Here is a 25,921-nt window from a genome sequence, read left to right as displayed (position 1 = left end):
CGTCTAAGGTTAACTTTACCGTGTTTCCTGCTATGCTCTCCGCAGGAGGCCGCCTCCATGGCTCTCAAGCCTCCCTTTCGCTCCATTCGTGCGTCAGGGCGTGTGCTTTGGAGAAACGGGTGACGGGACGGTTCCCAGGGGGAGAGGAGACGTTGGCGGGGCGCTGTGATGGGCGAGTGCCTGAGCGTGAAGCCCGAGAAGGGATCCAGGCGGATGGTGGCGGGAAGGCGTGACCCTGCTTCTGCCGAGTCTCAGAAGGTCCGGGAGGCTGCACCTCCGCGTGATCCTGGGCCGGGCTGTGCTGGGCAGTCCTGGCGGGCGCGGAGGACCCGGAGGCGGTGGGAGGATGCAGAGGACACAGAAGCGGGGCCGGCTCCGAAAAGCTGGGCTGAGGGGCCCGGGGCCACAGGCGTGGGGCTCAGACCCCGCGTTGGGGGCGGGGGGCGCGAGGGCCTGCAGCTGCTGCCGCCAAGGTCGGGGCTGAATGCAGGTGGAGGGCTCTTAAAGTGACCGCTCAGATCCCTTCTTCCGCCTTCATCCTCCTGCCTTGCCCTCAGACCGAAGCAACACAGGTCGCAGGGCAAGGTCGCAGGGCAAGGGGACTCACAGGGTCAGTCTCCCAGGACACCTAGAGGCGCAGAGCGGACTTGGGCGCAAGGAGTTGTAACCGGAATACTACTGCATTTTATTTGGATAATTTTTAAAAAGGGTATATCAGAAAACTGAAGGCCTTGGAATAAATGGGTTTAAAACAATGATATTTTAGTATTTTAATTCTTTGTTTTAAACATGGCACTAATGCTAGATGCTTTAGACAGAGAGAAAAAGGGGACAGCACATGTGTTTAAGATTTCTACTGACTGCTTGCCCTTGTTTTGGTTTTAGAAGACTAAAATATGCCCCCAGTTAATCGATGTATGGCATCTATTCAGAGTTTCTTTTGTTCTGGAAAGACTTTACCAACACTAAAATCTAATAGTAGAACATTAAAATAAAAGGAAAATGTTATGCCCAGTTACATCAGTTCTAACAATATGTTATATTTACTGGTAAAACGCTGCATCAACTATGTTAAGAACTTGTGCTCCATCAAATATGTTAAGAGCCACTGAGAAGCTTAGCTGAGGGCAGGGGTGGTGTGAAGGATCCGTTCCTCCAAGGCTGGCAGAGCGGCCCAGACAGACAACAGTTCCTGGTCACCTTCTCACACAGCTCAGAGTCTGTATAAATAGGATCAACAGAGCCCTTCTATCCCATAGAGTTGTGGTGTTAGTATTCATCTTGGCATATATGAATTTGTTGGCTTTTAGAAGGAAGTAGGGGGTACCAGTTAATTTTTAGTAGACTCACCTTCTTCCAAAGGTTAATCAAATTCTCTTCCTAATGAAATCAGAAATAAATGGAGGTGAAGACATGTTCTCCAGCACATTAGTTTCTTAGGAGGGATTTCAGGACCAAAATGAAAAAGCGCAGCATTTTCTTTTCTTGGCCCAGTGGCATGATGGCATTGTGCCCTGTGCTTTAACCTGAGACAGGCAGTCAAGCAGCAGATCGAGGCTGTCTTGGCACCGTCTGCCGATCCAGTAACAATGACATCCGCAACATCCCACCCTTCCCATAGTCCCTCAGTTGCTAGACTACCTGCTGTGATTGAATGTTTTATTCATGGGTTGCAAGAGGGTCTTACTTTATCAGAAGATAGAGAATTAACACTTGGACCATTGCTGCAAATCAAACTACGTGAGATTTTCAACTTCCTTCACGGACACAGACCTTTGCGGGAGCCTTCCCTCAGCATTCTGTCAACATGGTCTGATTACCCCCGCTCGCACTACAGACCTCAGTTAACTAGAGTGATACCAGCCAGGTATTAGGAGCATCGATCAAGAAGCCAAGGAAAAGGTGTCCAGCGCTTGTTTGTCGTTACCTCTGTGTTCCATGCGATTTCTGGACCCCAAGTGACAATGAAACACAGACCCTCAGTGTCATTTTAAGATATGTGTCCTTTGAAGATTAAGCTTCATTGGACTGATCCTCACATACTTTGTCCCTGCTATTCAGAGGTTTCTTTGTAAGACGATTGAGCAGAAAGACCAACAAAGAAGAATCTCTGTTTCCATAGTACGGTCACTGACTTAGAACCCAAAGGTGCCAGGGCAAATTGCTAACTCCAAACCCTTTTTAATACTCACAAGAGAAAAACAAGGGTTATATTAATGTAATGGCCAGCAACCCAGCAAGTAAGAACATGTCCGACGTTAGCTGTCTTCTGAGAACGACTGAAGTTCTGATAGTTACCCCAAGAGAATGCTTGTTCTGTTCTCAGCACCTGACTGTAGAACTTTTGACCTTTCCTTTAGGAGTTCTGTGGGTTTGAGGTTTTGACCGTGGGCAGGAATTACTTTAAAAGTTTGTATACATAATACCATGTTAGGTACCTTGAGAAATTTCTCATCAGTAATTTTGGCCCTTCATGGTTTTGACCTTACGTTTAAGAACCCAAAGCTTCCTCTACTGTCTACATAAAATGAGTTGTCACCCTTGTTCAGCAGAGTAAGTCTGTAACCTGGTTGTGCATATACTCAAGGGTCTTCAGCCTCTGATAAGTAACTTTTGATCATTTTCTTAGTCTATTCAAAAGCATGTATACACGCTGCTATATTTTAAATGGATCGCCAACAAGGACCTACCATGAGCGCAGGGAACTCTGCTCAATATTATGTGGCAGCCGGGCTGGGAGGGGAGTTTGGGGGATACATGTTTATGTGGCTGAGTTCCCCTGATGTTCACCTGAAACTGTCACAACATTGTTAATCGGCTATACCCCAATACAAAATAAAACATTTTTTTTAAAAAAAGGAGGAAAGAAAAGATGATAAAAAGAAATAAAGGAATTGCTGTGTTTAAAAAAAAGCAAGAATAAACACATGTACTACTATAACAACAAAACCAAAAAAAAAACCCATAGACCAAGTGGCTTATAAGCTTCTCACAGTTCTGGAGGCCGGAAAGTCCGAGTTACAAGTGTGGTACTTTCTGTGCCGGGTGAGCGCCCACTTCCTGTTCACAGTCGGTTGTCTTCACAGCGTCCTCACGTTGTCAAGGAGCTTTCCTGGGCCTCTTTTGTAAGAACACTAAAAGCCTCTTGATGAAAGTGAACGAGGAGAGTGAAAAAGTTGGCTTAAAGCTCAACTTTCAGAAAACTAGGATCGTGGCATCCGGTCCCATCACTTCAGGGGAAAGAAATGGGGAAACAGTGGAAACAGTGTCAGACTTTATTTTGGGGGGCTCCAAAATCACTGCAGATGGTGACTGCAGCCATGAAATTAAAAGACATTTACTCCTTGGAAGAAAAGTTATTACCAACCTAGATAGCATATTGAAAAGCAGAGACATTACTTTGCCAACAAAGGTCCGTCTAGTCAAGGCTATGGTTTTCCAGTGGTCATGTATAGATGTGAGAGTTGGACTGTGAAGAAAGCTGAGCACCGAAGAATTGATGCTTTTGAACTGTGGTGTTGGAGAAGACTCTTGAGAGTTCCTTGGACTGCAAGGAGATCCAACCAGTCCAACCTAAAGGAAACAAGTCCTGGTGTTCATTGGAAGGATTGATGCTGAGGCTGAAACTCCAATACTTTGGCCACCTGATGCGAAGAGTTGACTCATTGGAAAAGACTCTGATGCTGAGAGGGATTGGGGGCAGGAGAAGGGGACGACAGAGGATGAGATGGCTGGATGGCATCACCGACTCAATGGACGTGAGTTTGAGTGAACTCCAGGAGTTGGTGATGGACAGGGAGGCCTGGCGTGCTGTGATTCATGGGGTCTCAAAGAGTTGGACACAACTGAGCGACTGAACTGAACTGAACTGAATGTCCTTCTTGAGGGTGGGGCAGCTTCCAAAGGCCCCGCCTCCTAAATCCTCACCCTAGCAATTAGCATCTCAACATGAATTTCAAGGTGGGGAGGGGACCCAAATACTCAGTCCACAGCAGTAGTAAAAACAAATAGAAAAGGCTTTTTAACCATTATTTTAAACCATTTTAGCAATAACATTTTTTTTAATTAATTCATTTCTATTTTTTATTTTTGGCTGTGCTGGGTCTTCCTTGCTGTACATGGGCCTTCTCTTGCACAGCAGCCTGAGGAATCTTTCCAGACCAGGGATCAAACCACTGTCGTCTGCTTTGCAGGGTGGATTTTTAACCACTGGACTACTGAACCACCGAACCACCGGGGAAGCCTGCCCCGCATTTTCTGATGGTAACACGTAACAGGTGTAGTGTCTGTGGCAGGGCAAGAAGAACTGAACAGATGAGCTGCTGTGCTCAGCCTGGTGTGGAGGCGTTAGGGTGCACCCTCCTTGCTTCCTCCATGCTCTTCTGTGACCACAGAGGCTGGTTCAGCATCCTTTATGGGTGGCTGTCATCTTTTCCCCAAATGCATTGTTTTGCATTTGCCTTCAGGGAAGGCAATTCCCATCCATATGATCACTTCCCGAAAGAAAAAGGATTTTTTTTTTCCTCTGAAAGGCAGATCCATGCTTCCAGTCTGTCTGGGGATCTTTTAAAGCTCTCTGAAAGAGACAGCTGAATGAAATGCCACCTGTGTGGCCTGAATAGCTAACAGATGTTGGAAAGAAGATGCGAGGGGAAGCTGGGCTAGGAGCCACCCTGCCGGGCAGGGTGCTTGGGGCACCTGTCCATCAGTGCTTCTGCTCTGCAGGAACATAAATGGCCTCAGACGGATGCGATGCTTTCAGCTGGAGACATCCTCCAGAGCAGGCGAGCTGGTCGCCTCTCTCAGTAACATATCCATTGCCTGGTAATCCTGAGTCGGTATACTTTTCCTTATATCTCATGAAAGTCCTTTTTACTGCTTTTTAAACCAACATAATGCAGTGCCTAAGAGACGGAGGAGAGGGGTTTTAAAGGCGCAGTTTATGCCTCAAAGTGCTCTCCCTTAAGCCAGTGGCCGTAAATCGGCAGGCAGTGTTCTGCTTGGCTGTAGGAGGGGCCGTAAATCGGCAGGCGGTGCTCTGCTTGGCTGGAGGAGGCTTGACTTTTTTTAATCAAGTGCCTTTGATTTTGTTTCCTTGCTTCCATAGGCCCTGCCATTTCTTCCTGTTCTTCTTTTCTTTCTTTCTCTTTCTCTCTCTCTTTTTTGGCCAAACGACGTGGCATGTGGGATCTTAGTTCCCTGACCAGGGGTCGAACCTGCAGCCCCTGCGGTGGAAATTCAGAGTCTGAACTGCTGGGCTGCCAGGGAGCCCCATTCCTGCCGCTTTCCACGCAGCCCGCTCACCTGTGTCCACCTCGCCAGGCCCTGTGGATCCTTGGGTTTGTGACTCTTATGGCCTCGAGTGTATAAAAGAAAACATAACTATGGTCGCCTCTGCATCTCCTGTGCAAACTAAACTTCAGTCCTGACTCCACGATACTTCTAGAGAATGCAGAGTTACTTCATGTATTTTCATGTATTTTGTCCCATGTGGTTTGGTAAAACTGACAGTGTTTGCCAGTTTCCATGGTGTAAACATCCTCACCATGGCTGAGTCCATCCAGTGCTGACCCAGGAAAAGGTGCTCATAGTCACTTGTGCAAGCCAGCTCCAGAACCATTCATGTTGCTGCCGTCAAGCCTGTGACCTCTTTTGATCTCTTTCCTCAGAATGAGCTAATCAGATGAAGAGGACTTAACTTTAATCGTGGACAAAGCAAAAGGCTCAAAGGAAAATATAAAACATTTTTCTCTGATAAACTTTAGACATTATGTAACATATGGAGTCAGCAAACTTTTTTCCCTATAAATGGCCAAGTAGTAAACACCGTAGGGCTTGTTGGTCATATACAGTCTTTACCACATACCCCTTCTTAGCGTGGCAGCCATACAAACAGAGCCAGTCAGACTGGCCTGTGAGCTATAGCTTGTAGACCCCTGATACGATAGCGTAGAGATGAGAAGATGCTTAGTTTATTTTTTGTAATTTGAGGTGGTAAAATGCCACACTTCCAATATTTATCTGAATATCAATGCGCAGAACATGAAGCAAGGTTACCTAGAGATTTTTAATACGGGAATAAAATTTATGAGTAGCTGCCACGAAGACTAGGTAGACTTGGGCATATGTCTGGCATATAGTCTCTTTAGGGTAATGCTTCATCCGAAAGGAAAAGAGCTATAAGACGTGGATATGGATGCAGTGAACACCAAGAACCTGCATCCTTGGGCCTAGAGAATGTCATACCAAGTGAAGTAAACAGAGAAAGACACACACCTGTGATATCGCTCACACATGGATCTAAGCAGCGATGCAGATAAGGCGCTTCTCTGGCGGCTAGTGGCTAAGACTCTGTTCCCACCGCAGGGGCCCTGGGTTCCATCCCTGGTCAGGAAACTGGATCCCACGTGCAGGTCCTTACACTGTCGCAAAGACCTGGCGCAGCCTAATAAGTGTGTATTTTTTAAAATGATGCAAATGAATTTATTTACATAACAGAAACAGAGCTTCAGGCATAGAAAACAAGCCTGCGGTTACCAAAGGGGACGTGGAGTGGGGCGGGGGGCGGCTTAGGAGTTTGGAATTAGCACATGTACACTGCTGCTGCTGCTGCTTAGGCACCCAGTCGTGTCCCCTCTCTGTGACCCTGACTCTCTGTGACGTGGAGTGGGGGGCGGTTTAGGAGTTTGGAATTAGCACGTGTACACTGCTGCTGCTGCTGCTTAGGCACCCAGTCGTGTCCCAATCTGTGACCCTGTGGACTGTAGCTGCCAGGCTCCTCTGTCCGTGGGATTTCCCAGGTAAGAATCCTGGAGTGAGCCGCCATGTCCTTCCCTGGGTGAGCTTCCCAACCCAGAGATGGAACTCAAGTTTCCTGTCTGGCAGGCAGTTCTTTACCACTGAACCACCGTGTACACACATATAAAATAGATTTACAAAACAAGGCCCTACTATATACCACAGGGAGCCATGCTTAATATCTTGTAATAGCCTGTAATAGAAAAGAATCTGGGAAAGAATATATATGCATATAAAGCTGAATCACTTTGCTGCACACTAGAAACTAACAGAACATTATAGATCAACCATATGTCAACTTTTAAAGGAAGAAGATGATGCGTCCTTGTGTGCAAACTCACGACCCAGTGTTTGGTGTGGACAGAAGACTGATGTGCTACTGCTGTGCCTAGCGGTTAAGAGCATGAGCTGTGGGTTCAGATCTGTGCTCTGCCACTGACGAGCTGTGATATATCAGTCTTAAACCCTCTGGGTCTCAGTTTCCACATCTGCAAAATGCAGTAATAAGTGTAACCACCCCCTAGTCCTGCTGGGAAATGGAGTCAGTAGATTGAAACCGTGTAAAGTGTTTTTGGCACATGGAAAATGCTGTATTAATATGTTATTATTATTGTAAATATTATTATTGTTTGCCTGCAAAATCCAATAAAGGGAATAGGCGATGCCTCCTTAAGACATCATTCTCGAGAAGAAAGATGTGGAAGTGATGGGGGAACCTGAACTCGAGTGCTCTTTTCTTTCTAAAATATGAAATAGAGCCTGTGCCAAGCTCTTGGCCATGACAGTGTCCTGACTCAGGAGGCCGTGCAAGGGACCAGGCGCTAGCCTCCTTCTTGATCTCGTCTTCAGCCCTGTTTATAAGTGGTCTGTCCCTTGCCTTTCTCTCCAGCTTTCTTCATGTCACTGGAATTAAAGAATCTGTTATATTATTCTGTCCGTGGCAAACAGAGATCATAAATCTTTTTATGGAAAGGATACAGACAACTCCTTTCCTGTTAAACTTCCTTTAGGACCGTTGACTGATTCCTCCTTGATCTGGATCGGTTACTCCAGGAACATGGATTCACGCGTGATAGTGTTACTTTCACTCAGGCCAACCCCCAACGTTTCCACTAATTTGCAGTTTTGAGTAAGTCACTCAGCATTTATGATCCTGTACTTCCTCACCAATAAAATGGGAGTAATAGCAACACTTACCTGTCTGAGCAGAAGGCAGAACTGTGAGGAAGAATTAAAACGCACTTCACAAGCCCAAGTGCTTTGTAAATATTTCATACTTAGCTGAGGTAAATGTGGGGAGAGTATGGAAGCCAACGTTGCTCTTTTTGTTGTGACACCTCTCTAGATGTGCCTAATTTCCCAGTCCAAACAACGAGGACCCTGAGATTTGCTGACCCTTTCTCCTTTTCTTATTTTTCTTCTTCTGTTGGGTTGGCCCAAGCTAAACGAACTTTTTGGGCCAACCCATTTTAATCCCTTTACAAAGAGTTGCTTTAGCTCATTAGGAAGCCCAGAGCCCCGCCGCCTGTGCTGAGTTCCTCAGTGCTGGCACGGGAACACTTGGGCCTCACGGGGAAATTCCGTCTTGACGGGGGCGTTTCCTTGTGTTGGGCTGGACTGCATGTCGTTGCTGTGCAGCGGCCCCGCTGGGGGGCCCTTGCTCTCATAGGATCGCTGTGTCGGCAGACAGGCTCCCTCCAGCCACCGCCCCGCGGGGTCCTTGTCACCGTGGCAGCACGGTTTCCCGACTGAGGGTGGGGCTGTGTGGTGAGTGGAGGCGTGGAGGCGGCAGAGGCTGAGGGTCCGATCCTTGGTGGGGGACTGTAGCCTCACATGCCAGCTGGTGCAGCGACAAATAAATAATAGTTCTTTAAAATCCAAAAGCATTTAATAATGCATGGAGATTTTCCCAGATTACCTCTGCTGTTTCTCTTGAAATGACGAGAGCTTTTCTGCAAACACTTGTCTGGACACTTTGTCACAAGGGAGGTTTGTGCACTCAGAGAAGAGCTCTGGCTCCTCCTGGTCAGTTGCTAAGCCCGGGTCACCCCCACCTCAGCTCCCTGACGGAACAATTCCTATGAAAAGTGATTTGCTTTGCGGTTTTAGTTTATTTCTAAATTGGTGGATGCGTGAAGTCTTCTGTAGCTTTTATTGGAACACAGAGCATAGATTTGGGATTTCTTGAGGCTGATGTTTAGTGAAACAAAGGAAAAAATTAAAACCCTGTGCTTTCTTTTTTCTGAATAGTGATGCCTGTACATGATCTCAGCTCTAAAGTACTGTTATTGAAATCTTTGATGGATGATGTTCAGTGACTGCTTTAGAAAACAGAGTCATGATAAATGATTTCGGGGTGTTGATGGGGGTAATTCTTTTTCATGCAAGAAGGAAGGGAAAAGACATAGGGAGGCAGGGAATGAGAGAAGAAATCACTTAGCCTCATCAAGACTTATTTTCCTTACATGAAAAATGAAGATAACTGTAATCTTTACCCTACCTGTCTTGGATTCCCTACAGTTAGACTCTGTGTGAAAGCCTGACTCCATCCAGAAAGCGCTTTAGAAGTCCTAATAGATGCTGCTGCTCATGTGATGGCGACGCATGGAGAGCTGGCCTCCCAGGCTGCACTAGTGGCAACAACTCACCTGCCAGTGCAGGAGACGCAACAGACGCAGGTTCGGTCCCGGGGTCGGGAAGATCCCCTGGAGAAGGAAATGGAGACCCACTCCACTATTCTTGCCTGGAGAATCCCATGGACGGAGGAGTCTGGTGAGCCACAGTTCATGGGGTATCAAGAGTTGGTCGTGACTTAGTGACTAAACCACCACCACCATCTTCAACCTTGTTGTTATTTAGTTGCTAAGTCGTGCCTGACTCTTTTGTGACCCCATGGGCTGTAGCCGACCAGGCTCCTCTATCCATGGAATTTTCCAACGTTTAAAGTCAACAGTTGGTCTGACTCCCTAAGCAACTTCAGAATGCTCATGTCCCCCCAGTCTCTGGATATTCCTTGTGGTTAGGTCTTTGTCAGCTTGTTTTGGTTTTCATTTCTTCTATCAAAACTCATTGGTTTACAGGAGATAATGTCAGCTTTAGACCCAAATTGCCTTTCATTCCCCACTTAGAAAGCATCATTAGAAGGATTATATGCTATAAGTCGAGATTTGTTTAGGCAAAATCATAGCTAACATTTTTTGATGCTTCATAGTTGACAAAGTATTTTTCAAATATTATGTAATTTATTTAGAGCACTAACTCTTTGGGGTAAGAATCTTAAGTTTGTGGGGAGAAATGAAGGTAATAATACATACCTGTCTCCCAGGATTGATAGGATTAAAAAAGATGATGTTTATTAAGAGCTCTGCCTAGCCCCCTAGCATACAGAAAACACATATTTCTAATACCTCTCATTCATGGGTGAAGATAGAAACTCAGAGAGGTTATGTGATATGTTTAAGGTTACAGGACAAGTCAAAGGTGGATCCATCAGTCAGACTGCCCCTTCACCACGCTAACATGTCATGAGGAATGGTCAAAATATTTGAAAGCGTAAGTTTGGATTCCATGTTACAAACTATTGAGAAAGAGAGAGACAAAGGGAGGAAGAGGAAGCGAGACAAAGAGAAGGAAGAGGGAGGGAACGCAAGCGCGTGCCGCGGTCTGAGTGTGTCCCCGGCACATTCGTGTGTGTGCGCGCGAGTGCTCAGTCGTGTCCGACTCTTTGCAACCCCATGGACTGTGGCCCACCAGGCTCCTGTCCATGGGAGTCTCCAAGCCAGAATACCCGAGTGGGTTGCTGTTTCCTCCTCCGGGGATCTTCCTGACCCAGGGGTCAAGCCCACGTCTCCCGAGTCTCTGCACCGCAGGCAGATTCTTTACCGCTGAGCCCCCAGGGAAGCCCAGACTCGCGTGCTGAAACCCTGATGCCCAGAGGGATGGCTTTAGGAGGCAGGCCCTCTGGAAGTGCTTGGGTGATCGGGGTGGGCCTCCTCTGAAGGGGATTAGCCCGCGTATAACACAGACGCCCCCCGCGTTCTGCGGGCCCTCGTCACGAGGACACGACACGGTGAGAAGCCCGCCGCCCGGAAGAGGCCGTCACCCTGCCCGCTGACGCGCCGTCTCAGACGTCCAGGCTCCAGGACCGGGAGGCAGGCGTTTCTGCGGGCATCACCTACCAGTCTATGGTATTTTGTTGTAACAGCGCAGGAGAACTCAGAGAGGCTTTAAATGTTGACTCGCCAGGACGGGTGAGAGATAATGAACACCCCCCGGGCACTGGCAGGGGTCCTCCAAACAGGGTCGGGGAGGGGGTCCTCGGACGGTGACGTAACCGAAGGGCTGGCGGCAGTGACGTGGCTGCGTTTCCCTCCGCTTCCGGCTTCCGGCTCCTCAGGCGCCGTGTTCCGGCCCGGCCGCCGCGGCGCTCTCTGTTAACAGCTGGTTCCATGGCAGTCGCCGGGGCGCGCAGGGGAGGCAGAGGCCCCTCAGAAACTCCGACCTGGTTCCGCTGAAAATATCTGTAATCCTTCTTATATCTGCTTTGTATCTTGACCTCTCAACAAACATCGTGGAAATGCTGTTCACAACCGCAGAAGTTTTGGTCCCTTGACAGAATTCTGAGGGAAGCGGACTCATGCCCAGGGCTCCCAGCTCTTCTTCGGACCCTCCCGACCGCACATTCAGCATCTCTGACTTCTGCCTGCTGCGAAGTCTCACGCTCACCTGAGGTCTCTTTGGGTTTCCCTGGTGGTGCGGTGGTAGAGAACCTGCCTGCCAGTGCAGGGAATGCAGGAGACACAGGTTTGATCCCTGGGTCAGGAAGACCGCCTGGAGGAGGGCACAGCAACCCACTCCAGTGTTCTCACCTGGAGAATCCCCATGGGCAGAGGAGCCTGGCGGGCTACAGTGCAAGGTGTTGCAAAGACTTGGACACGACTGAAGTGACTTAGCACACACACCCTAGAATGGCACCTCATCTAAGGAGTATTACCAACATTTTCCAAAGGTCTCAAGCTTCTTCGTAGTGATATGAGTATATATTTCTTTGCATTGCTGTCAGTCATTAGATACTGGACCATAAAGTCTGGCACATAGTAAGCACTCAATAAATATCAGCTTTCATGGCTGCTATGCAAATAAAATGTGACAGTCTTGACCTTATTTTAGAAGCTTCTTTCTTTCTCTTTGTGCTCCTCTATTAACTTTTATTCAACAAAATATTTGCTAAATACTGGTATGTTCTAAGCACTGTGCTAAGATCTTTGCATTCACTGATCTTACTTGATTCCTCACAGTAAGCCTTGAGCTGGATATTATTACAAAAATAACTTCACCATCCTGGGGATATAGCCTTGAACAAGACAAATGTTATACCCACCTCCCGGAGCTTGCAGTATAGTGGGGAAATCAGATGTTCAGCTAGTAATTACAGTACAGTCATCACACCAGCCTGCTCTCCCAGCCTGCTCTCCTGGAGTTGTTGGCTACTTCTTCACATTGGTTACTGGATCCGGGATTTAAAATACAATTGGCCTTCCTATTGCTAAGGGCTCCACACTGTGAGATTATATCCCCAATCTCTTAGGGCTCTTATCAATGAAGATTCTGAAAGCTTAGAGATGGAAGAGAATGGAGAATACGTGGCTATTTGTATTTTTTAGATTAGAGCTTATTATTTGTTATTACCTGGTAAATAAGGCACACAGACCCAAGCTTCTTTCTTTCTTTCTTTCGAGAGGGATCAAAGAGCTTGGAATTCCCAGCCAACATCCTCACAGAAGGCAGTTAGTTGGTTGGTGGAAGAGGAGTTTAGAACAGACTTACTGCTTGGAGATCCGACTCACTGAGTCTGCCTGGACCATGCGGCTCCAGAGAGCAATACACCAGACACAGAAGTGATGCTTTAGAGAGAAGAATGATACAGACATCTACACGTACACCACCATTGCCAGCCACACTCCCTTTCTTAGCCCTCAGTTAAAACCACAGCCAGATCGTCAACATGCGTGGGCGTTCTTGTCGGTACACAGTGAACCCTCAGGTAGGAAGACTCACTCCAGAAGAGGAAAGAGCGGGCCACGAATGACTCTGAGATAAACTAGCATACTTTTAAAAAAACACTTTGGGAGTACTTCTCAGAGATCATATTTATCTACTTCATGCTTGCATACATATAGTTGTATTCCCTGTTAGGGTCTCTTGAATGAAATTAGTTTCCTTGTTACCTCCCTGATGTTTGTCACATGAATTAGCTACAGTTCAGATTGTCCCTTGCAAGCAATGTGTTTTACACCAAAATATAAATTCCTGAAGGCATAGGCAAACTAGAGTTGGTGTTTTCCCCATTGCATAAACTTCCATGCCCTTTTTGCTTGTCAGCCTGCTAGAGTCTCGGAGACACAGTGTACATGCTCCCTACCCATCGAATATTCCTTTACTTGAAATAGAAATGATCAGCTCTTCACTGAGGGAAATGACATACTGATGTGAAAGCAAAAGGAAAACTTTTCATGCTCAGGAACCCAGAACCCACATCCCCCCAGCGAGGCTTCCGCTTTTCTGGTTAATTGTGAGGAATAACCAAAAGAGTCTACTTTAAAGTATAAATTCTGCTAGAGATAACAAACATCATTTTGAATGTCCTTGCCTTTTATAAAAAATCATAAACTATAATTCTGTTTTCCTCTCGGTAGCCCAAGGTTGCAGATATGAGAGTTAAGGTATTTGATAACCAAAAGTTATAGGAAGCTATTTAATAACCAAGGGAAAGTTGAAGAAAAAAGTAGTCATAGCCGTGCTTTGAAGAAAAGAACACAGCCATTGTATCCTGTGAAAAGTGTCGGTAATAAACTCTTTTAATGCCCTCATGGAAAGATAAGCATCTTAAGAAGAGCCAAATTGTTTCATTCAGCTATCTAAAGAAGCTCCAGTTTTGAGACACTGCTTACTGCTTATACAGTCCTCCCATTTCCATGAAATAAAATTTTCATATTAGTTGCCTTTGCAGAAATTATACAGCACTTGGGAGTGCTGAGTGTTTTCCATTGGGGTTCACTTTAGGGGAAGTTAAAACTTGAACAAGTCATACCCATTACCCAGAATTGTACCCACGGTCTCCAGGAATGGCTGGGGTGCTGAAGGACAGGCAGGCCTGCCGTGGGCATCTGCAGGCTTGGCTCCTGGTTCTGGGTTTGGTCCTCGCTCACTGAGTGGCTCAAGACAAGTCTGCCCTCAGTGGACCCCGGCTTCCTCCCTTGCGACATGACATGGTTTTGCATAGTCCTTTCCTCCGCGGATGTTCTGTGACTCTTGGCAAGACCAGGGAGCTGAACTTCTCTAAGGAAGTATTAAGCAATCAGGATTTTAAGTCTCAGAAGTCACGTCTTCCAAACCCCGTCCACCCAGGATTTCATAACTGTCCCAGAAAGACAATGTTGTCCTCCTGGTCCATTTCTAATGCTCTGTCATAGACTCCCCACCTCACACTCTCTGGGTCTGAAACTAAGAAGCTACTGCTGCCTGACTTTATAGAACATGTATGGTTTCTTAATGCTGGGGTTGTGTAGATTTTTTTAAAGAGGAAAAAAAGGAGAGCTAAGCAGTCTATTTCTTTTTCTTGAGCAAACTAAAATAATGGTATAATTTGACCTGGATTTATAAAACTGCAATTTATTCATTGAACTGGAAACAACTACACTCTATCTTCTTAGCTGTTATTTATTAAGCCACCCCATGGCAGGCATTGGGCTAAGCTTTCTTTCTAGACATACTGTCTAAAATCTAAATAAATCACCATGAAAGATAGGTGTCATTATGTCCACGTTACAGAAGATGAAATTGAAGTGCAAAGATATTAAGTTGCCTAGAGGCCACCTCATGCAAAGAGTTGATTCACTGGAAAAGACTCTGATGCTGGGAGGGATTGGGGGTAGGAGAAGAAGGGGGCGACAGAGGATGAGATGGTTGGATGGCATCACTGACTCGATGGACATGAGTTTGAGTGAACTCTGGGAGTCGGTGATGGACAGGGGGGCCTGGCGTGCTTCGATTCATGGGGTCTCAAAGAGTCGGACACAACTGAACTGAACTGAACTGAACTGAGAGTCACTCAATTTGTGGTGGAACTGAGATTCCAATTCATCCCAGTAATCCTAACCACAATATACTATATATAATACAGATATATATCATATACATATATATCAATATGTATAAAACATATTGAAAGATATATGTAGGGCTAATGTTTCCACTTCCATTTCTAAAACAATTTGTTGCAAAATGAAACATTTTAAGTTCATCACTTGATGATTTAGAATTCATTTACAACATCTCCTAGCATAGAGTGGGTTCTCAGTTTGGTTGAACAGACGTGTGTGTTTGCTCAGACTTTTTGAGACACATGGACTGTAGCTACCAGTCTCCTCTGTTTGTGAGATTTCCCAGGCAAGAATGCTTGAGTGGGTTGACATTTCCTCCTTCAGGGAATCTTCCCCACCCAGGGATCAAACCCACATCTCCTACATTGGCAGACAGATTCTCACCACTGCGCCATCTGGGTAGCTTTGCTTGAACAGATTCTTGGATTTATAAACATGGGGCTTATGAATGGAACGCCACCGTGGGTCAGTGACACACTCGGCAGTGGGCTTGTTGAGTTGCGATGATGGCTTTTGTAGCCTCCGTGTTTGCAGCCTCCACTTTGACCTGATGCCATAGTCGCTGGCATGGTGGCTGTCGGGACTCCAGGACATAAACCTGCACTCTTTGTTTAAAATATGTTGGTGGAAAGATTGGGTCTAACAAACAGCTTTCAACTCAGACACATTTAGCAGTAGCTCTGCTCTTGCAGGAGGTTGATGATGTTAGGTGTGGCCCTTGCCCTATCCCTTCAGCCTGTTCCAAAAGGGACACAACTTTCCCTTTGGGGACCTTTGGTAAGCCTAGAACATGTGGGCAAAGTGTGGCGCTTTTAGCTATAGTTGATAATGATTATAATTATAGCTACATAGGAAAATCATATTTTTCAAAATAATTTTCAAGAATTCATGCATGCATGGGATACATAATCCAACAGCTACTGAAGTCCTACCTCCAGCCTTCCCTCTCATTCACCCAGTTCCCTTGCCAGAGGCAACTGGTGTGTTCCAGAATATTCCAGAGATACTCTAGACATCAGTTCAGTTCAGTTGCTCAGTCATGTCCAGCTCTTTGTGACCACGTGGACTGCAGCATGCCAGGCCTCCCTGTCCATCACCAAGGAGTCCATCATCCGAGAGTTTACTCAAACTCATGTCCGTCACATCGGTGATGCCATCCAACCATCTCATCCTCTGTTGTCCCCTTCTCTAGACATGTATAAGCACTTAAGTATTGGTGTATTTTTTTCCCACAAAGAGTAATGCATTTTACATAATTTTATACCTTGCTTGGAAAACAGAACTATAAAACAGTGTCCTTCATGTAAGGGTCAGTTAATACATATTTTGTTTAATAAATTAATCCACAAAGGCAATGAGCAAGAGGCAGGGAGAATATTTTCCTGGGAGGTAGTAATACCATTCTGCAGTAAAGCTCAGAAAGATTTGCCTGGCTTCTAATCTCTATTTGTTCCTCTGTTCTATGGTAGGGGCTAAAAGACCGCAGGGCTTGGAATCAAACTCACACAGACTTTGTTAGCCATTGATTTTCCCAGTGATCAGCAGACAGATTCTCATAAGCAGCTACCCAGCCCAGTGCTAGGGACACGGTGGATTTGATACAGGAATGGCAGAAACTTCTGCTTTGTCCTGACTCTCCTCTGTAGTGTGTTGGTTCTACCTGGGTCTCTTTGCCACGTAATGTGAAAATAAGTGGCAGTGGTTTTTCTGGTCTCTGAAAGCAGTGGGCAGCATTTACTGAGTGCCAGGCGTTGTACAAAGCACTTTGCATGCATGATCACATTTAAGGCTTTTAGCAACCCTATGAGATCATTACTAGTACTTTTCAGACCAGAAACTGAACAGAAAAGTAAGTTTCACACAGTCACCCCTTGGGTGAGTGACGCCTCATGACTTGAACTCTGGGTTGCCTGAAACCAACATGCCGATTCCTCCCTCGCCCGGCTGCTTCTTGTCTGAGTCTGATGGCTTCACACCTATGGACACGGCCTGTGGACATCACAGGGGAAAATGAACTTGTTATATCTCAACCCAGTTCTCCGCTCACATCCCTCGCGTTTTATGTAGCTTTACATCCCTCGTTAAATGGTTGCAGAAAGCAGTAACAAGATGAGGCACACCCTGAGCCCACATGTCAGAAGTGCGGTGTTCCTCTTTACTTCCCTGGTCAGCAGGTAAGGGCTTGTACAGAGGTGCCTTTTCTGATCTCTGCCGCTCTCATCTTCCAGCCCTCCATTCGGGAGAACCTTCATGCCCTTCATCTCTTGATCACGGCAGGCGCCACGCAGTGCCTGCAGCGTAATGCAAAAAGAAAGGGAGAAAAGTATTGCCTGAGAATTCTGGAAAGCATTACTTAAGCTGAAGAGAAGTGCTGCAGATTGGCTAGTAGACTCTTAGTGCCAGGGATGCCTGGACGCTGTTTTGTCAGCCTTCCAGTTTCAGGTTTTTATGACTGTTTAATTACCACCACTGTTCCACGTTGCCAGGATTCCTCTTCCAGACACTGTGGAAGTTCATTGTCAATTACAACCAGCTCCATGCAAGCTGTACATTGTGGGTCTTTAATAGCTTTCTTTACTCCACAGCACTTTTCATAAATAGTCCAGATAATGGCTCTAATTTTCCCTCTTAGAACACATATTTTTCTCCCTTATGTACCATGAAAAAAAAAAGATCAGATGAAACTATTATCTTTCTGCTTAAGAGTGATTTTCTCTGTAATGACTGTTTAGATACGAGTCTGTTTCAAAATGTCCACCCTCATCTTGCATGGTATCAGAAATCTATTCAGAAATGTATTTAGCCATTCGAATAATCTGGGAATTACATGTTGATATCGATGTTGAAAGAGGAGTTTAATCCACAAAGGGTGATTTAATGGAGAAAATAGCTTTGCTGTTGGAATATATGGTTCTTTACAGAGCAACAAATCGAATCCTTATCCAATAAAATTTACACTTATTGGTCAACGGTATCTCCAAGGACATCTAAACTAGAGAAGAGAGCATCTGAGGGCTAAAATAATATTCAGCTTATTTAGTGATAGCTGATGATTTTTAAAGAAATGTAAGTTTTTAGCATAATAACCTAAATGGGAAAAGAATTTGAAAAAAAAAAAGAAAGTGCATATACATGTGTAACTGAGTCACTTTGCTGTACACCTGAAGCTAAGACAACACTGTTAATAAAGTGTGCTCCAATAGAAAATAGGAATTAAAAGAAGAAATGTAAGTGCTAAAAAATAGATTTTCAGAACTAAATGAACACAGAACATACAAGTAAGGATGAGCCTAATAGCGCTGGCGAAGCCGCACCAGTGAGCAGGGAAGACTTTGGTTCAGGTTAAATATGCGGTGGACACAGCAGCCTTCTTGGGGCAGGAAGGGAGAGGCCGTAGTGCGCAGTTTTAGGGCAATGAGATGCTGACCGCCCCTAGCAGGTTGGGCAGGTCGATTGGCTTGGTTTGTAACAAGTCAACAGTCACACCTTTTTTTTTTTTTTTTTAGCGCTTTTGGTACTAGTGGTCTAATTCATTATCAGTGTTGATAATAATGATTAACTTAATAGATTTGGTTAATGATATTGCAGGATTTCACATAGCAACTCCTAAGAAAGTCTCACCTGCCTGAGATTGATGAGGCACCTGTCTTGAGGTAAAAAGGTGGACTAGACACGTCTTTCGTTTCCTTCCAGCCTGTTCACTGTGACTGACACGTGTGTCATCGCCCACTTCCCGGGCATGACAGCAGCTCTTTCTCTGCTGCAGCTCCCGCCACCAACTTCCTTCCTTCAGCCCTCTTTCCGATTGGGGGCCCCCGAAAGCAGAGTCTGAGGCAAGGACTTCGGTGCAGGGCGTTGCTTGGGAGGTGATCTCAAGAAGCTGGGCTGAGGGCAGAGAGGCTGATACAGGAAAGAATGGAAGTCCCTGGAGAGCACAGATTGAAATAGTGAGCTCGGCACGCTTTGGACAGCTGGGGGCGCGTGCAGGGACTGTTCCCAAAGCACCCGGGATAAGCCCCGCAGAGGTCTGCAGGCTGCAGCCTCGCCCTCCAGTTCCTCCCGCCCCTCGCCTTCCCTCTCGCTTCCCCGCCTCATCCCCTCTTCCTTCTGCATCTTTGGAGAAAGTTCTGAGGCAGAGGAGTTGAAAAGCCTTCAGATGAAAGGCTCTCGGTGTCTAAAGAACCACCCACCTCGGAGTGAAGTCAGCTGTGGTACCAGGGAGAGAGGCCACGCGGAGAGGCGTGGAGCCCCCGTCAGCAGCTGCCGTGGAGTCAGACCCCTCACTCACCGGACCGCCTGTCCGCCACGGCCGCTCCACGACGGTCCACGTGCTCCCTGCCAGGCAGCCTCCTCTCCCGGCTCTGCCAGCGGCGCCGGCCTCCTGGCGCTTCTCCTCTCCGCGGGTCTGTCTGCCCACTGTCTTCCTCACTCAGCTGTGCGGGTCTCCCATCCCTGCCTTTCTCGCTCTCTAGCTGATACCATCTCATTTGGGGGCCTTACCTTTTTAAATCTGTTTTCCATTTCCTAAAAACAGAAAAAGACCAAGAAGAATGGTTTCCAAAGTTCAAACCTTGTATCAGGTTCGAGATCATAAAAGATCCTGTGACCTAATTTACAGCCATAGCTCTAAAATCTAGTGCTTTCTTTCCATCAAGTGACTCTTTTCCCTATTCCAAGTTCCCTAGAAGGGAATCGCTCCTGAAAATAGGGCTCGGTGTTTGGAAGCTGGAGTGTGGTGTATGTTGAGAGTTCAGCTTGCTGGTGAGAGCTCTAATCAGAGTTGCGGAGCACTCACTGGACTGAGCAGGGGACTCCACGGTTCCTAGCGGCGGGGCAGGAATGTAGCGATGTGTGCCAACCAGAACCCAACGAAGTAGGCAGGCCCAGGCGCATGGCTGTCACTCAGCCTACCCTGTGTCCAGGAGCTCACATGCGTGTTGTCTGGTGCCCTGCCACAGGGGGGGTTTGCAAGGGACCCAGGCTGAAGCTGCAGTAGAAAGGCTGATGAATGTCCAAAGCCTCTTTTCTCTCTGCTGTTCTCTGTTGGTTTCTTTTCCAGCTTCAGGGGCCCAAAAGTTCTTGGCAGAGCCTGAACTAGTCTTCTTCCTGCCCAGTGAGTGAGCACGAGTTGGAGACTCCCCGACTCATGCTCCATCACACATGCTGCCCCTGCGTTCCCAAGACACACTCGTCACGCCTCTCCAGCAGTGATGACGGGGTGTGGCATCCTTTGCTGTCGCTGAGTCGCTAAGTCATGTCGAACTCTTTGCAGTCCCATGAACTGTAGCCTGCCAGGCTCCTCTGTCCATGGGATTTCCCAGGCAAGAATACTGGAGTGGGTTGCTGTTTCCTCCCTAGGGGATCTTCCCAACCCAGGGATCAAACCCGTGTTTCCTGCGTTAGCAGAAGAACTCTTGACCACCGAGCCACCTGGGAAGCCCAAGCATCGTTGTCTGTTTCATGTCTGCTGTCTTTCTGCGAGACTGGAAGCACCTCGTGGCGGGAAACATACCTTAGGAAGAATAGTAGCTACCATGTACTACTGGACGTTCAGTATGAGCTGGACACGGTTCTACAGCTGTACGCCTATTTCATTTCCTTTATGGTAGTCCTGCTGGGAAGTTATTGTCTTTATTGTGTTGATGGGAAATTTTGAAGTTGAGAGAGGTCAAAGATATACAGAGGGAGGCCAGAGAGGAAGATGTACCGAGAGAGGCCAAAGATATACAGCTTTTGAGGGGGCAGAATTGGAACTTGGACCCAGAGGCCTCTGTGTCTAAGCTCGAGCATATGACCTGAGCTGTGTGGTGCCTCTTGCCTAATCAACCAACTAGGAGTGAATGAAGGGATTCACAGAGCAGGCTTAGCAAATTCCAGACTCGTCTCACACGTTTATTTACTCTCTGCATTTGGAAGTAATGCCAGTCACATCCATCCTTCTAACACTGAGGAAATGCCTTTGCTTTGCATTCTAAAAATAATTTCAGTGGCCTTCTGTATAGTTTTGTAACAATGGCATATACAATTTAAGTCTTCTATAAGCATGTATAACATGTAATGTGTATGTGTGTGTGTATATATATAAAATATTGTGCTGTATGGAGCTCATTTGAACCATCTTTGTGTAACAACATAACGATACAAATATTGTTCCATACAAAATATTTCTTTGATATAGATGGAACAAGTGTGTTATAAAAGAACCATATTGGACGGGACTTTTTGAAGTCACTCCCACATTTATCTAAAGCAGTGTTTTCAAGCTTTTTTAAAATAAAAAAAAATTTTTTCTGGCTTACTTCCCTGACCAGGGATCAAACCTGCACCCCCACATTGGAACTGCAGAGTTTTAACGACTGCACCACCAGAGAAGTCCCTCTAACTTTTTTTTAACCATGACATTATTTTTTATCAATAAATCTATATAGAATATCAACAGGGACTCCCTAGTGACACAGATGGTAAAGAATCCACCTGCAATGTGGGAGACCTGGGTGTGATCCCCAGGTCAGGAAGATCCCCTGGAGAAGGAAATGGCAACCCACTCCAGTATTCTTGCCTGGAGAACCCCATGCACAGAGGAGCCTGGTGGGCTACAGTCCATGGGGTCACGAAGAGTCAGACACGACTGACCAACTGAGCACACAGAATATCAACAAGTGCCAGTAGGTTATATTTGCATACATTTATTTTATAAGTGTAGCTTTGCATATTTACTTATTAAGAAGGCAACCAATTAAAGCAATAAGGCTGCTTTGGCTAGACAACCCTTTTTAATTGGAAGTTACAAGTGGCACTGGCAGCTTCCTGTACACCTCAGCATCTCATTTTGGCTGTGTGATGATGGGCAGAGCATGGCCCACACAGATAAGTGTCTGTGGCCCGCCGTCAGTGTCTAACACACGGCGCTGCAGTTGGCTGAGGGCACGCTGCGGAAGGCCCTTAGAAGCGTGACTTAGCCTCGCAGCAGAAGCCCAGACCTTGGTGTGCGCCCACCTGTCAAAGTTTCATGCAAGACACATTGAAATCCATGAGAACCCCTATTTATTGCTGTTCAAAAAATAATCAAAGGTAAGTTTTCACTGAAAAATGAAATCTTAACCAAATATTTGTGTAGCCCTTTAAAGCATACTTTATAGAAGTCTGAGATTCCATGACACTCTAGAGTTTTCTGGAACTTAGCTAGGAAACTATTGATATATTAATAGCATCCCCTGCAAAGTCTAATCAGTTTATAAAAACTGAAAAACAGGGAAGCTACCCAAAAATACCTCGGGAATATACTCAAGTATTTAAATCCCCTCATAATGTCAGAAATTTTTCCTCATGTCTGAATCAAGTCTCTGAAGTTCTGGCCTGGATTTAGTGCAGTAAATAGAGGTTCTCGGAAGATCCTTGATGACTGATAGCTTGAGGCTTCTACGGGAGGAAGGAAGTTGGTCACTCTCCTTCTCAGTAAATATGATATATTCTCTCACCCAGTCCTGACGTAGCATCATGGGTACCTGTGGTTGCCTGCTCGTGTGCTCACTCATGGTGGACTCTTTGCCACCCCGTGGACTGTAGCCCACCAGGCTCCTCTGTCCATAGGATTTTCCTGGCAAGAACACTGGAGTGGGGTGCCATTTCCTCCTCCAGGGAATCGTTCCAACCCAGGGCTGGGACTCGTGTCTCCTGCATGGGCGGGTGCTTTACGGCTGAGTCCCCTGGGAACCCTCCCAGGACTAGGCAGCATCACCCTCTGATTACCCCCAGCTCAGTTCAGTTGCTCAGTCATGTCCAACTCTTTGCGACCCCATGAATCGCAGCACCCCAGGCTTCCCTGTCCATCATCAACTCCCAGAGTTCACTCAAACTCACATCCGTCTAGTCGGTGATGCCATCCAGCGATCTCATCCTCTGTTGTCCCCTTCTCCTGGCCCTAATCCCTCCCAGCATCAGGGTCTTTTCCAATGAGTCAACTCTTTGCATCAGGTGGCCAAAGTGTTGGGGTTTCAGCTTTAGCATCAGTCCTTCCAAAGAACACCCAGGGCTGATCTTTAGAATGGACTGGTTGGATCTCCTTGAAGTCCAAGGGACTCTCAAGAGTCTTCTCCAACCCCACAGTTCAGAAGCATCAATTCTTTGGCACTCAGCTTTCTTCACAGTCCAACTCTCACATCCATACATGACCACTGGAAAACCATAGCCTTGACTAGACGGACCTTTGTTGGCAGAGTAATGTCTCTGCTTTTGAATATGCTATCTAGGTTGGTCATGACTTTCCTTCCAAGGAGTAAGCGTCTTTTAATTTCATGGCTGCAGTCACCATCTGCAGTGATTTTGGAGCCCCCCAAAATAAAGTCTGACACTGTTTCCACTGTTCCCCATTTCTTTCCCATGAAGTGATGGGACCAGATGCCACGATCTTAGTTTTCTGAATGTTGAGCTTTAAGTCAACTTTTTTACTCTCCTCTTTCACTGTCATCAAGAGGCTTTTTAGTTCCTCTTCACTTTTACCCCCAATGTCCTGCCAAAGCGGTAGGGACTTCTTTACCTTGCCTTGGCAGAGAAAACATCACCTTGGTGTATTTTCAGAGTTTGGGTTTGGAAAAGCTGCCAGTGATGCCTTTCAAAGCACTTGCGTGTATCTCTCACCCTTGTTGTCCTAACCCCGTTCAGAATGGCTGGGGGTGGCAATGGGCGGGCAGGCAGGAAAGCTTGTTGAGTGACCTGACCCGAGGAGTCTCTGTGAAGTTGGATTCACTTGCAGCAGACAGGAGCAGGAGACGCATGCAGATCAGAAGTGTAAGGAAGAGAAAGTTGTGAGAATGAGGTCACAGGGACACGGAGTCAAGAGGGTTTGATGCTGATTGGCCGTGTCTTATGCTGAGAAAGACTCGGTCTGTCCCGACCGGCTTATGTCAGGCTGTTACCAGAACCAGGATGCTGGGCCCTGGAACAGGGGCCATATAGGGAGCGGGGAAGACAGGAAAAGCTTCGCGTTTCCTCTGGGTGCTTTGAAGGAAAACTTCAAAGTTTTCTCTTTCTCTGGGTGCTAGGCAAGCCTAGTAGGCTTAGCACTGGGCACCCCAAAGGGCACACGGGGATTTGTCCACAGCCTTATGACACATCTGGGGCTCTCCTGGGCACGGCACACTAGGGGGAACTGAAATTGCTCAGCTGGTGCGGCCTTAATTCCCAGGTGGCTCAGAGGGTGACGTGTCTGTCTGCAACGCGGGAGGCCCGGGTTCCCCTGAGCGACTCCGCCGTCACTTAGCGCGCGCGGCCTGGTGTGCTGCCGGCCCCTCCACCCCTGTCTGTGTATCTACCACGTCCGCCCTCTCCAGACGGTGTGGTGGCCCAGACTTCTCGGAGAATTTGTGGCTGCATTCTTTTCTCTAATTTTTCTGTCTTTGAGGACAATTGCTCTAGGGTGTTGTGTTGGTTTCTGCTGTACGCGTGCATCAGCCGCAGATACGCATGTGCCCCCTCGCGCTCGGCCTCGCCCCCCCCCCCCCCCCCCCGGGTCCGCGCCGAGCGCCCAGGGAGCTCCCTGCGTTGCACGGCTGCGTCCTGCTCGCTGTCGGTGTTACACACGCAGTGTGTGTGTGTTGGTGCCACTCTCTCAACTCGTCTCACCCCCTCCTTCCCCCGTATGACTGTGTTCTGATCCTGACAGTGAGCATACAATTTTTATTGAAATAAATGGATAGTTTGAAGTTGTTTCACAAACAGGAGAATGAGAACCTTTGGTTTTCTGAAACTTTCTAAAGTCTTTTTTGGATTTGCTACGATATTGCTTCTGTTTTACTTTTGGTTCTTTTGGCTGAGAGGCAGGTGGCATCCTCCCCTACCCGGGCTGGGACCCACCTCCGCGCTGGAAAGTGAAGTCTTCGGTGGGTGCCAGGAGCATCCTGGACAAGACTTTCTTACACCCAGGCGTTTTGCTCTGAGATGGGGCGGAGGTCAGGGCTCGAAGCGGACGCTGATGGACGCCTCCGCTGCCCTTTCCTGCTCGTGGTTTCAAAAGACTTCGGAATCACAGAGGCAGAGGCAGGAGAAAGGACTCTTCCTCCTTTCTAGTGAAGATTGACACTCTTCTGCCGGAGTGAGTGTAATATTTGGAGCTTGGGGGGGGGGGGGAATGTGCTCTATTCTTGCTTGTGGCTTTAATTTCCCTCAGCCTCTCCCTGTTTTAGCAGCTCCTGGTACCTCATACTCAGCCTCCCAGAAGCCTCACTGCCCACCTCCCAAATAATGCTTAGTTTTTCTTTCCTTTTCCCTCCCAAGAAGCAGTTAGTGAGTGAGGGATGTGTCAGAAGCAGGCCTGCTCCTAATAGTAAGATTTTCAGAGCCCTGGGCATGAATACAAGTGGAGATCCACATGCTACAAGTCTAAATACTTTAACATTTTAAAACAGATTTTTAAAATCAAATAAAATCAGTGTGGCCATCTCCTTTGCTGGATCATATTTAAAATTCTCAGGGACTGCCCTGGTGGTCCAGCGGTGAAGAGTCCCCCTTCTAATGCAGGGGATGCGGGATCAGTCCCTGGGGAACTAGGATCCATGTGCCACGGGGCCGCTAAGCTCGAACGCTGCAGTGAGAAGCCCGTGGGCTACAACCAAGGAAAAGCCTGCTCTCCGAAATGGAAAACCTGCACGTCTTAATGAAGACCCGACACAGCCAATATAAAAAAATTATAAATAAAATTCTCAGATTCCTTGGAGTTCCACTGCAGAAAGTGGTGAGGGAAACTGGTGGGAGAGCAGGCAGCAAAGTGCCCTGGGGACCCCGTGCCCTCCCGAGCCCCACCCTGGGCCCTACAGACGCCATCACATGCTTTATGCTCGTGTGAGCAGGCGCTTCAGCCCGCACAGCTCTGTCCAAGCCCTGCCTCGACGAACGTGCGCTGCTTTTGCTTCTCTTGAGCCTGAGGTTGCTGTCTTCTGGCTCAATGGTCCTCAGGACGAAAGACA

At 47.0% G+C, this 25,921-nt stretch overlaps 1 protein-coding gene and 1 long non-coding RNA gene across 3 annotated transcripts in view; one reads left to right on the top strand and one right to left on the bottom strand.

Moving 5' to 3' along the window:
- LOC121820373 (uncharacterized) overlaps nucleotides 1-19,736 on the bottom strand; it is a 44,921-nt gene extending 25,185 nt beyond the window's left edge. Inside the window, exons 1-3 of the long non-coding RNA XR_006060895.2 lie at nucleotides 19,249-19,736; nucleotides 18,582-18,885; nucleotides 20-17,251 (exon numbers count right to left, since the gene is read on the bottom strand). This is a non-coding gene — a long non-coding RNA (uncharacterized LOC121820373). The remainder of the gene's footprint in view (nucleotides 1-19; nucleotides 17,252-18,581; nucleotides 18,886-19,248) is intronic.
- The window catches only part of SNTB1 (syntrophin beta 1), a 245,040-nt gene that overhangs the window by 57,468 nt on the left and 161,651 nt on the right, over nucleotides 1-25,921 (top strand). The window lies entirely within an intron of this gene.

The sequence above is a fragment of the Ovis aries genome, chromosome 9 (assembly GCF_016772045.2).
Source record: "Ovis aries strain OAR_USU_Benz2616 breed Rambouillet chromosome 9, ARS-UI_Ramb_v3.0, whole genome shotgun sequence".
In the NCBI taxonomy this organism is placed as follows: domain Eukaryota; kingdom Metazoa; phylum Chordata; class Mammalia; order Artiodactyla; family Bovidae; genus Ovis; species Ovis aries.
The sequence above is the reverse complement of the archived record's forward strand: the minus strand, read 5'-3'. Positions and strand labels throughout refer to the sequence as shown.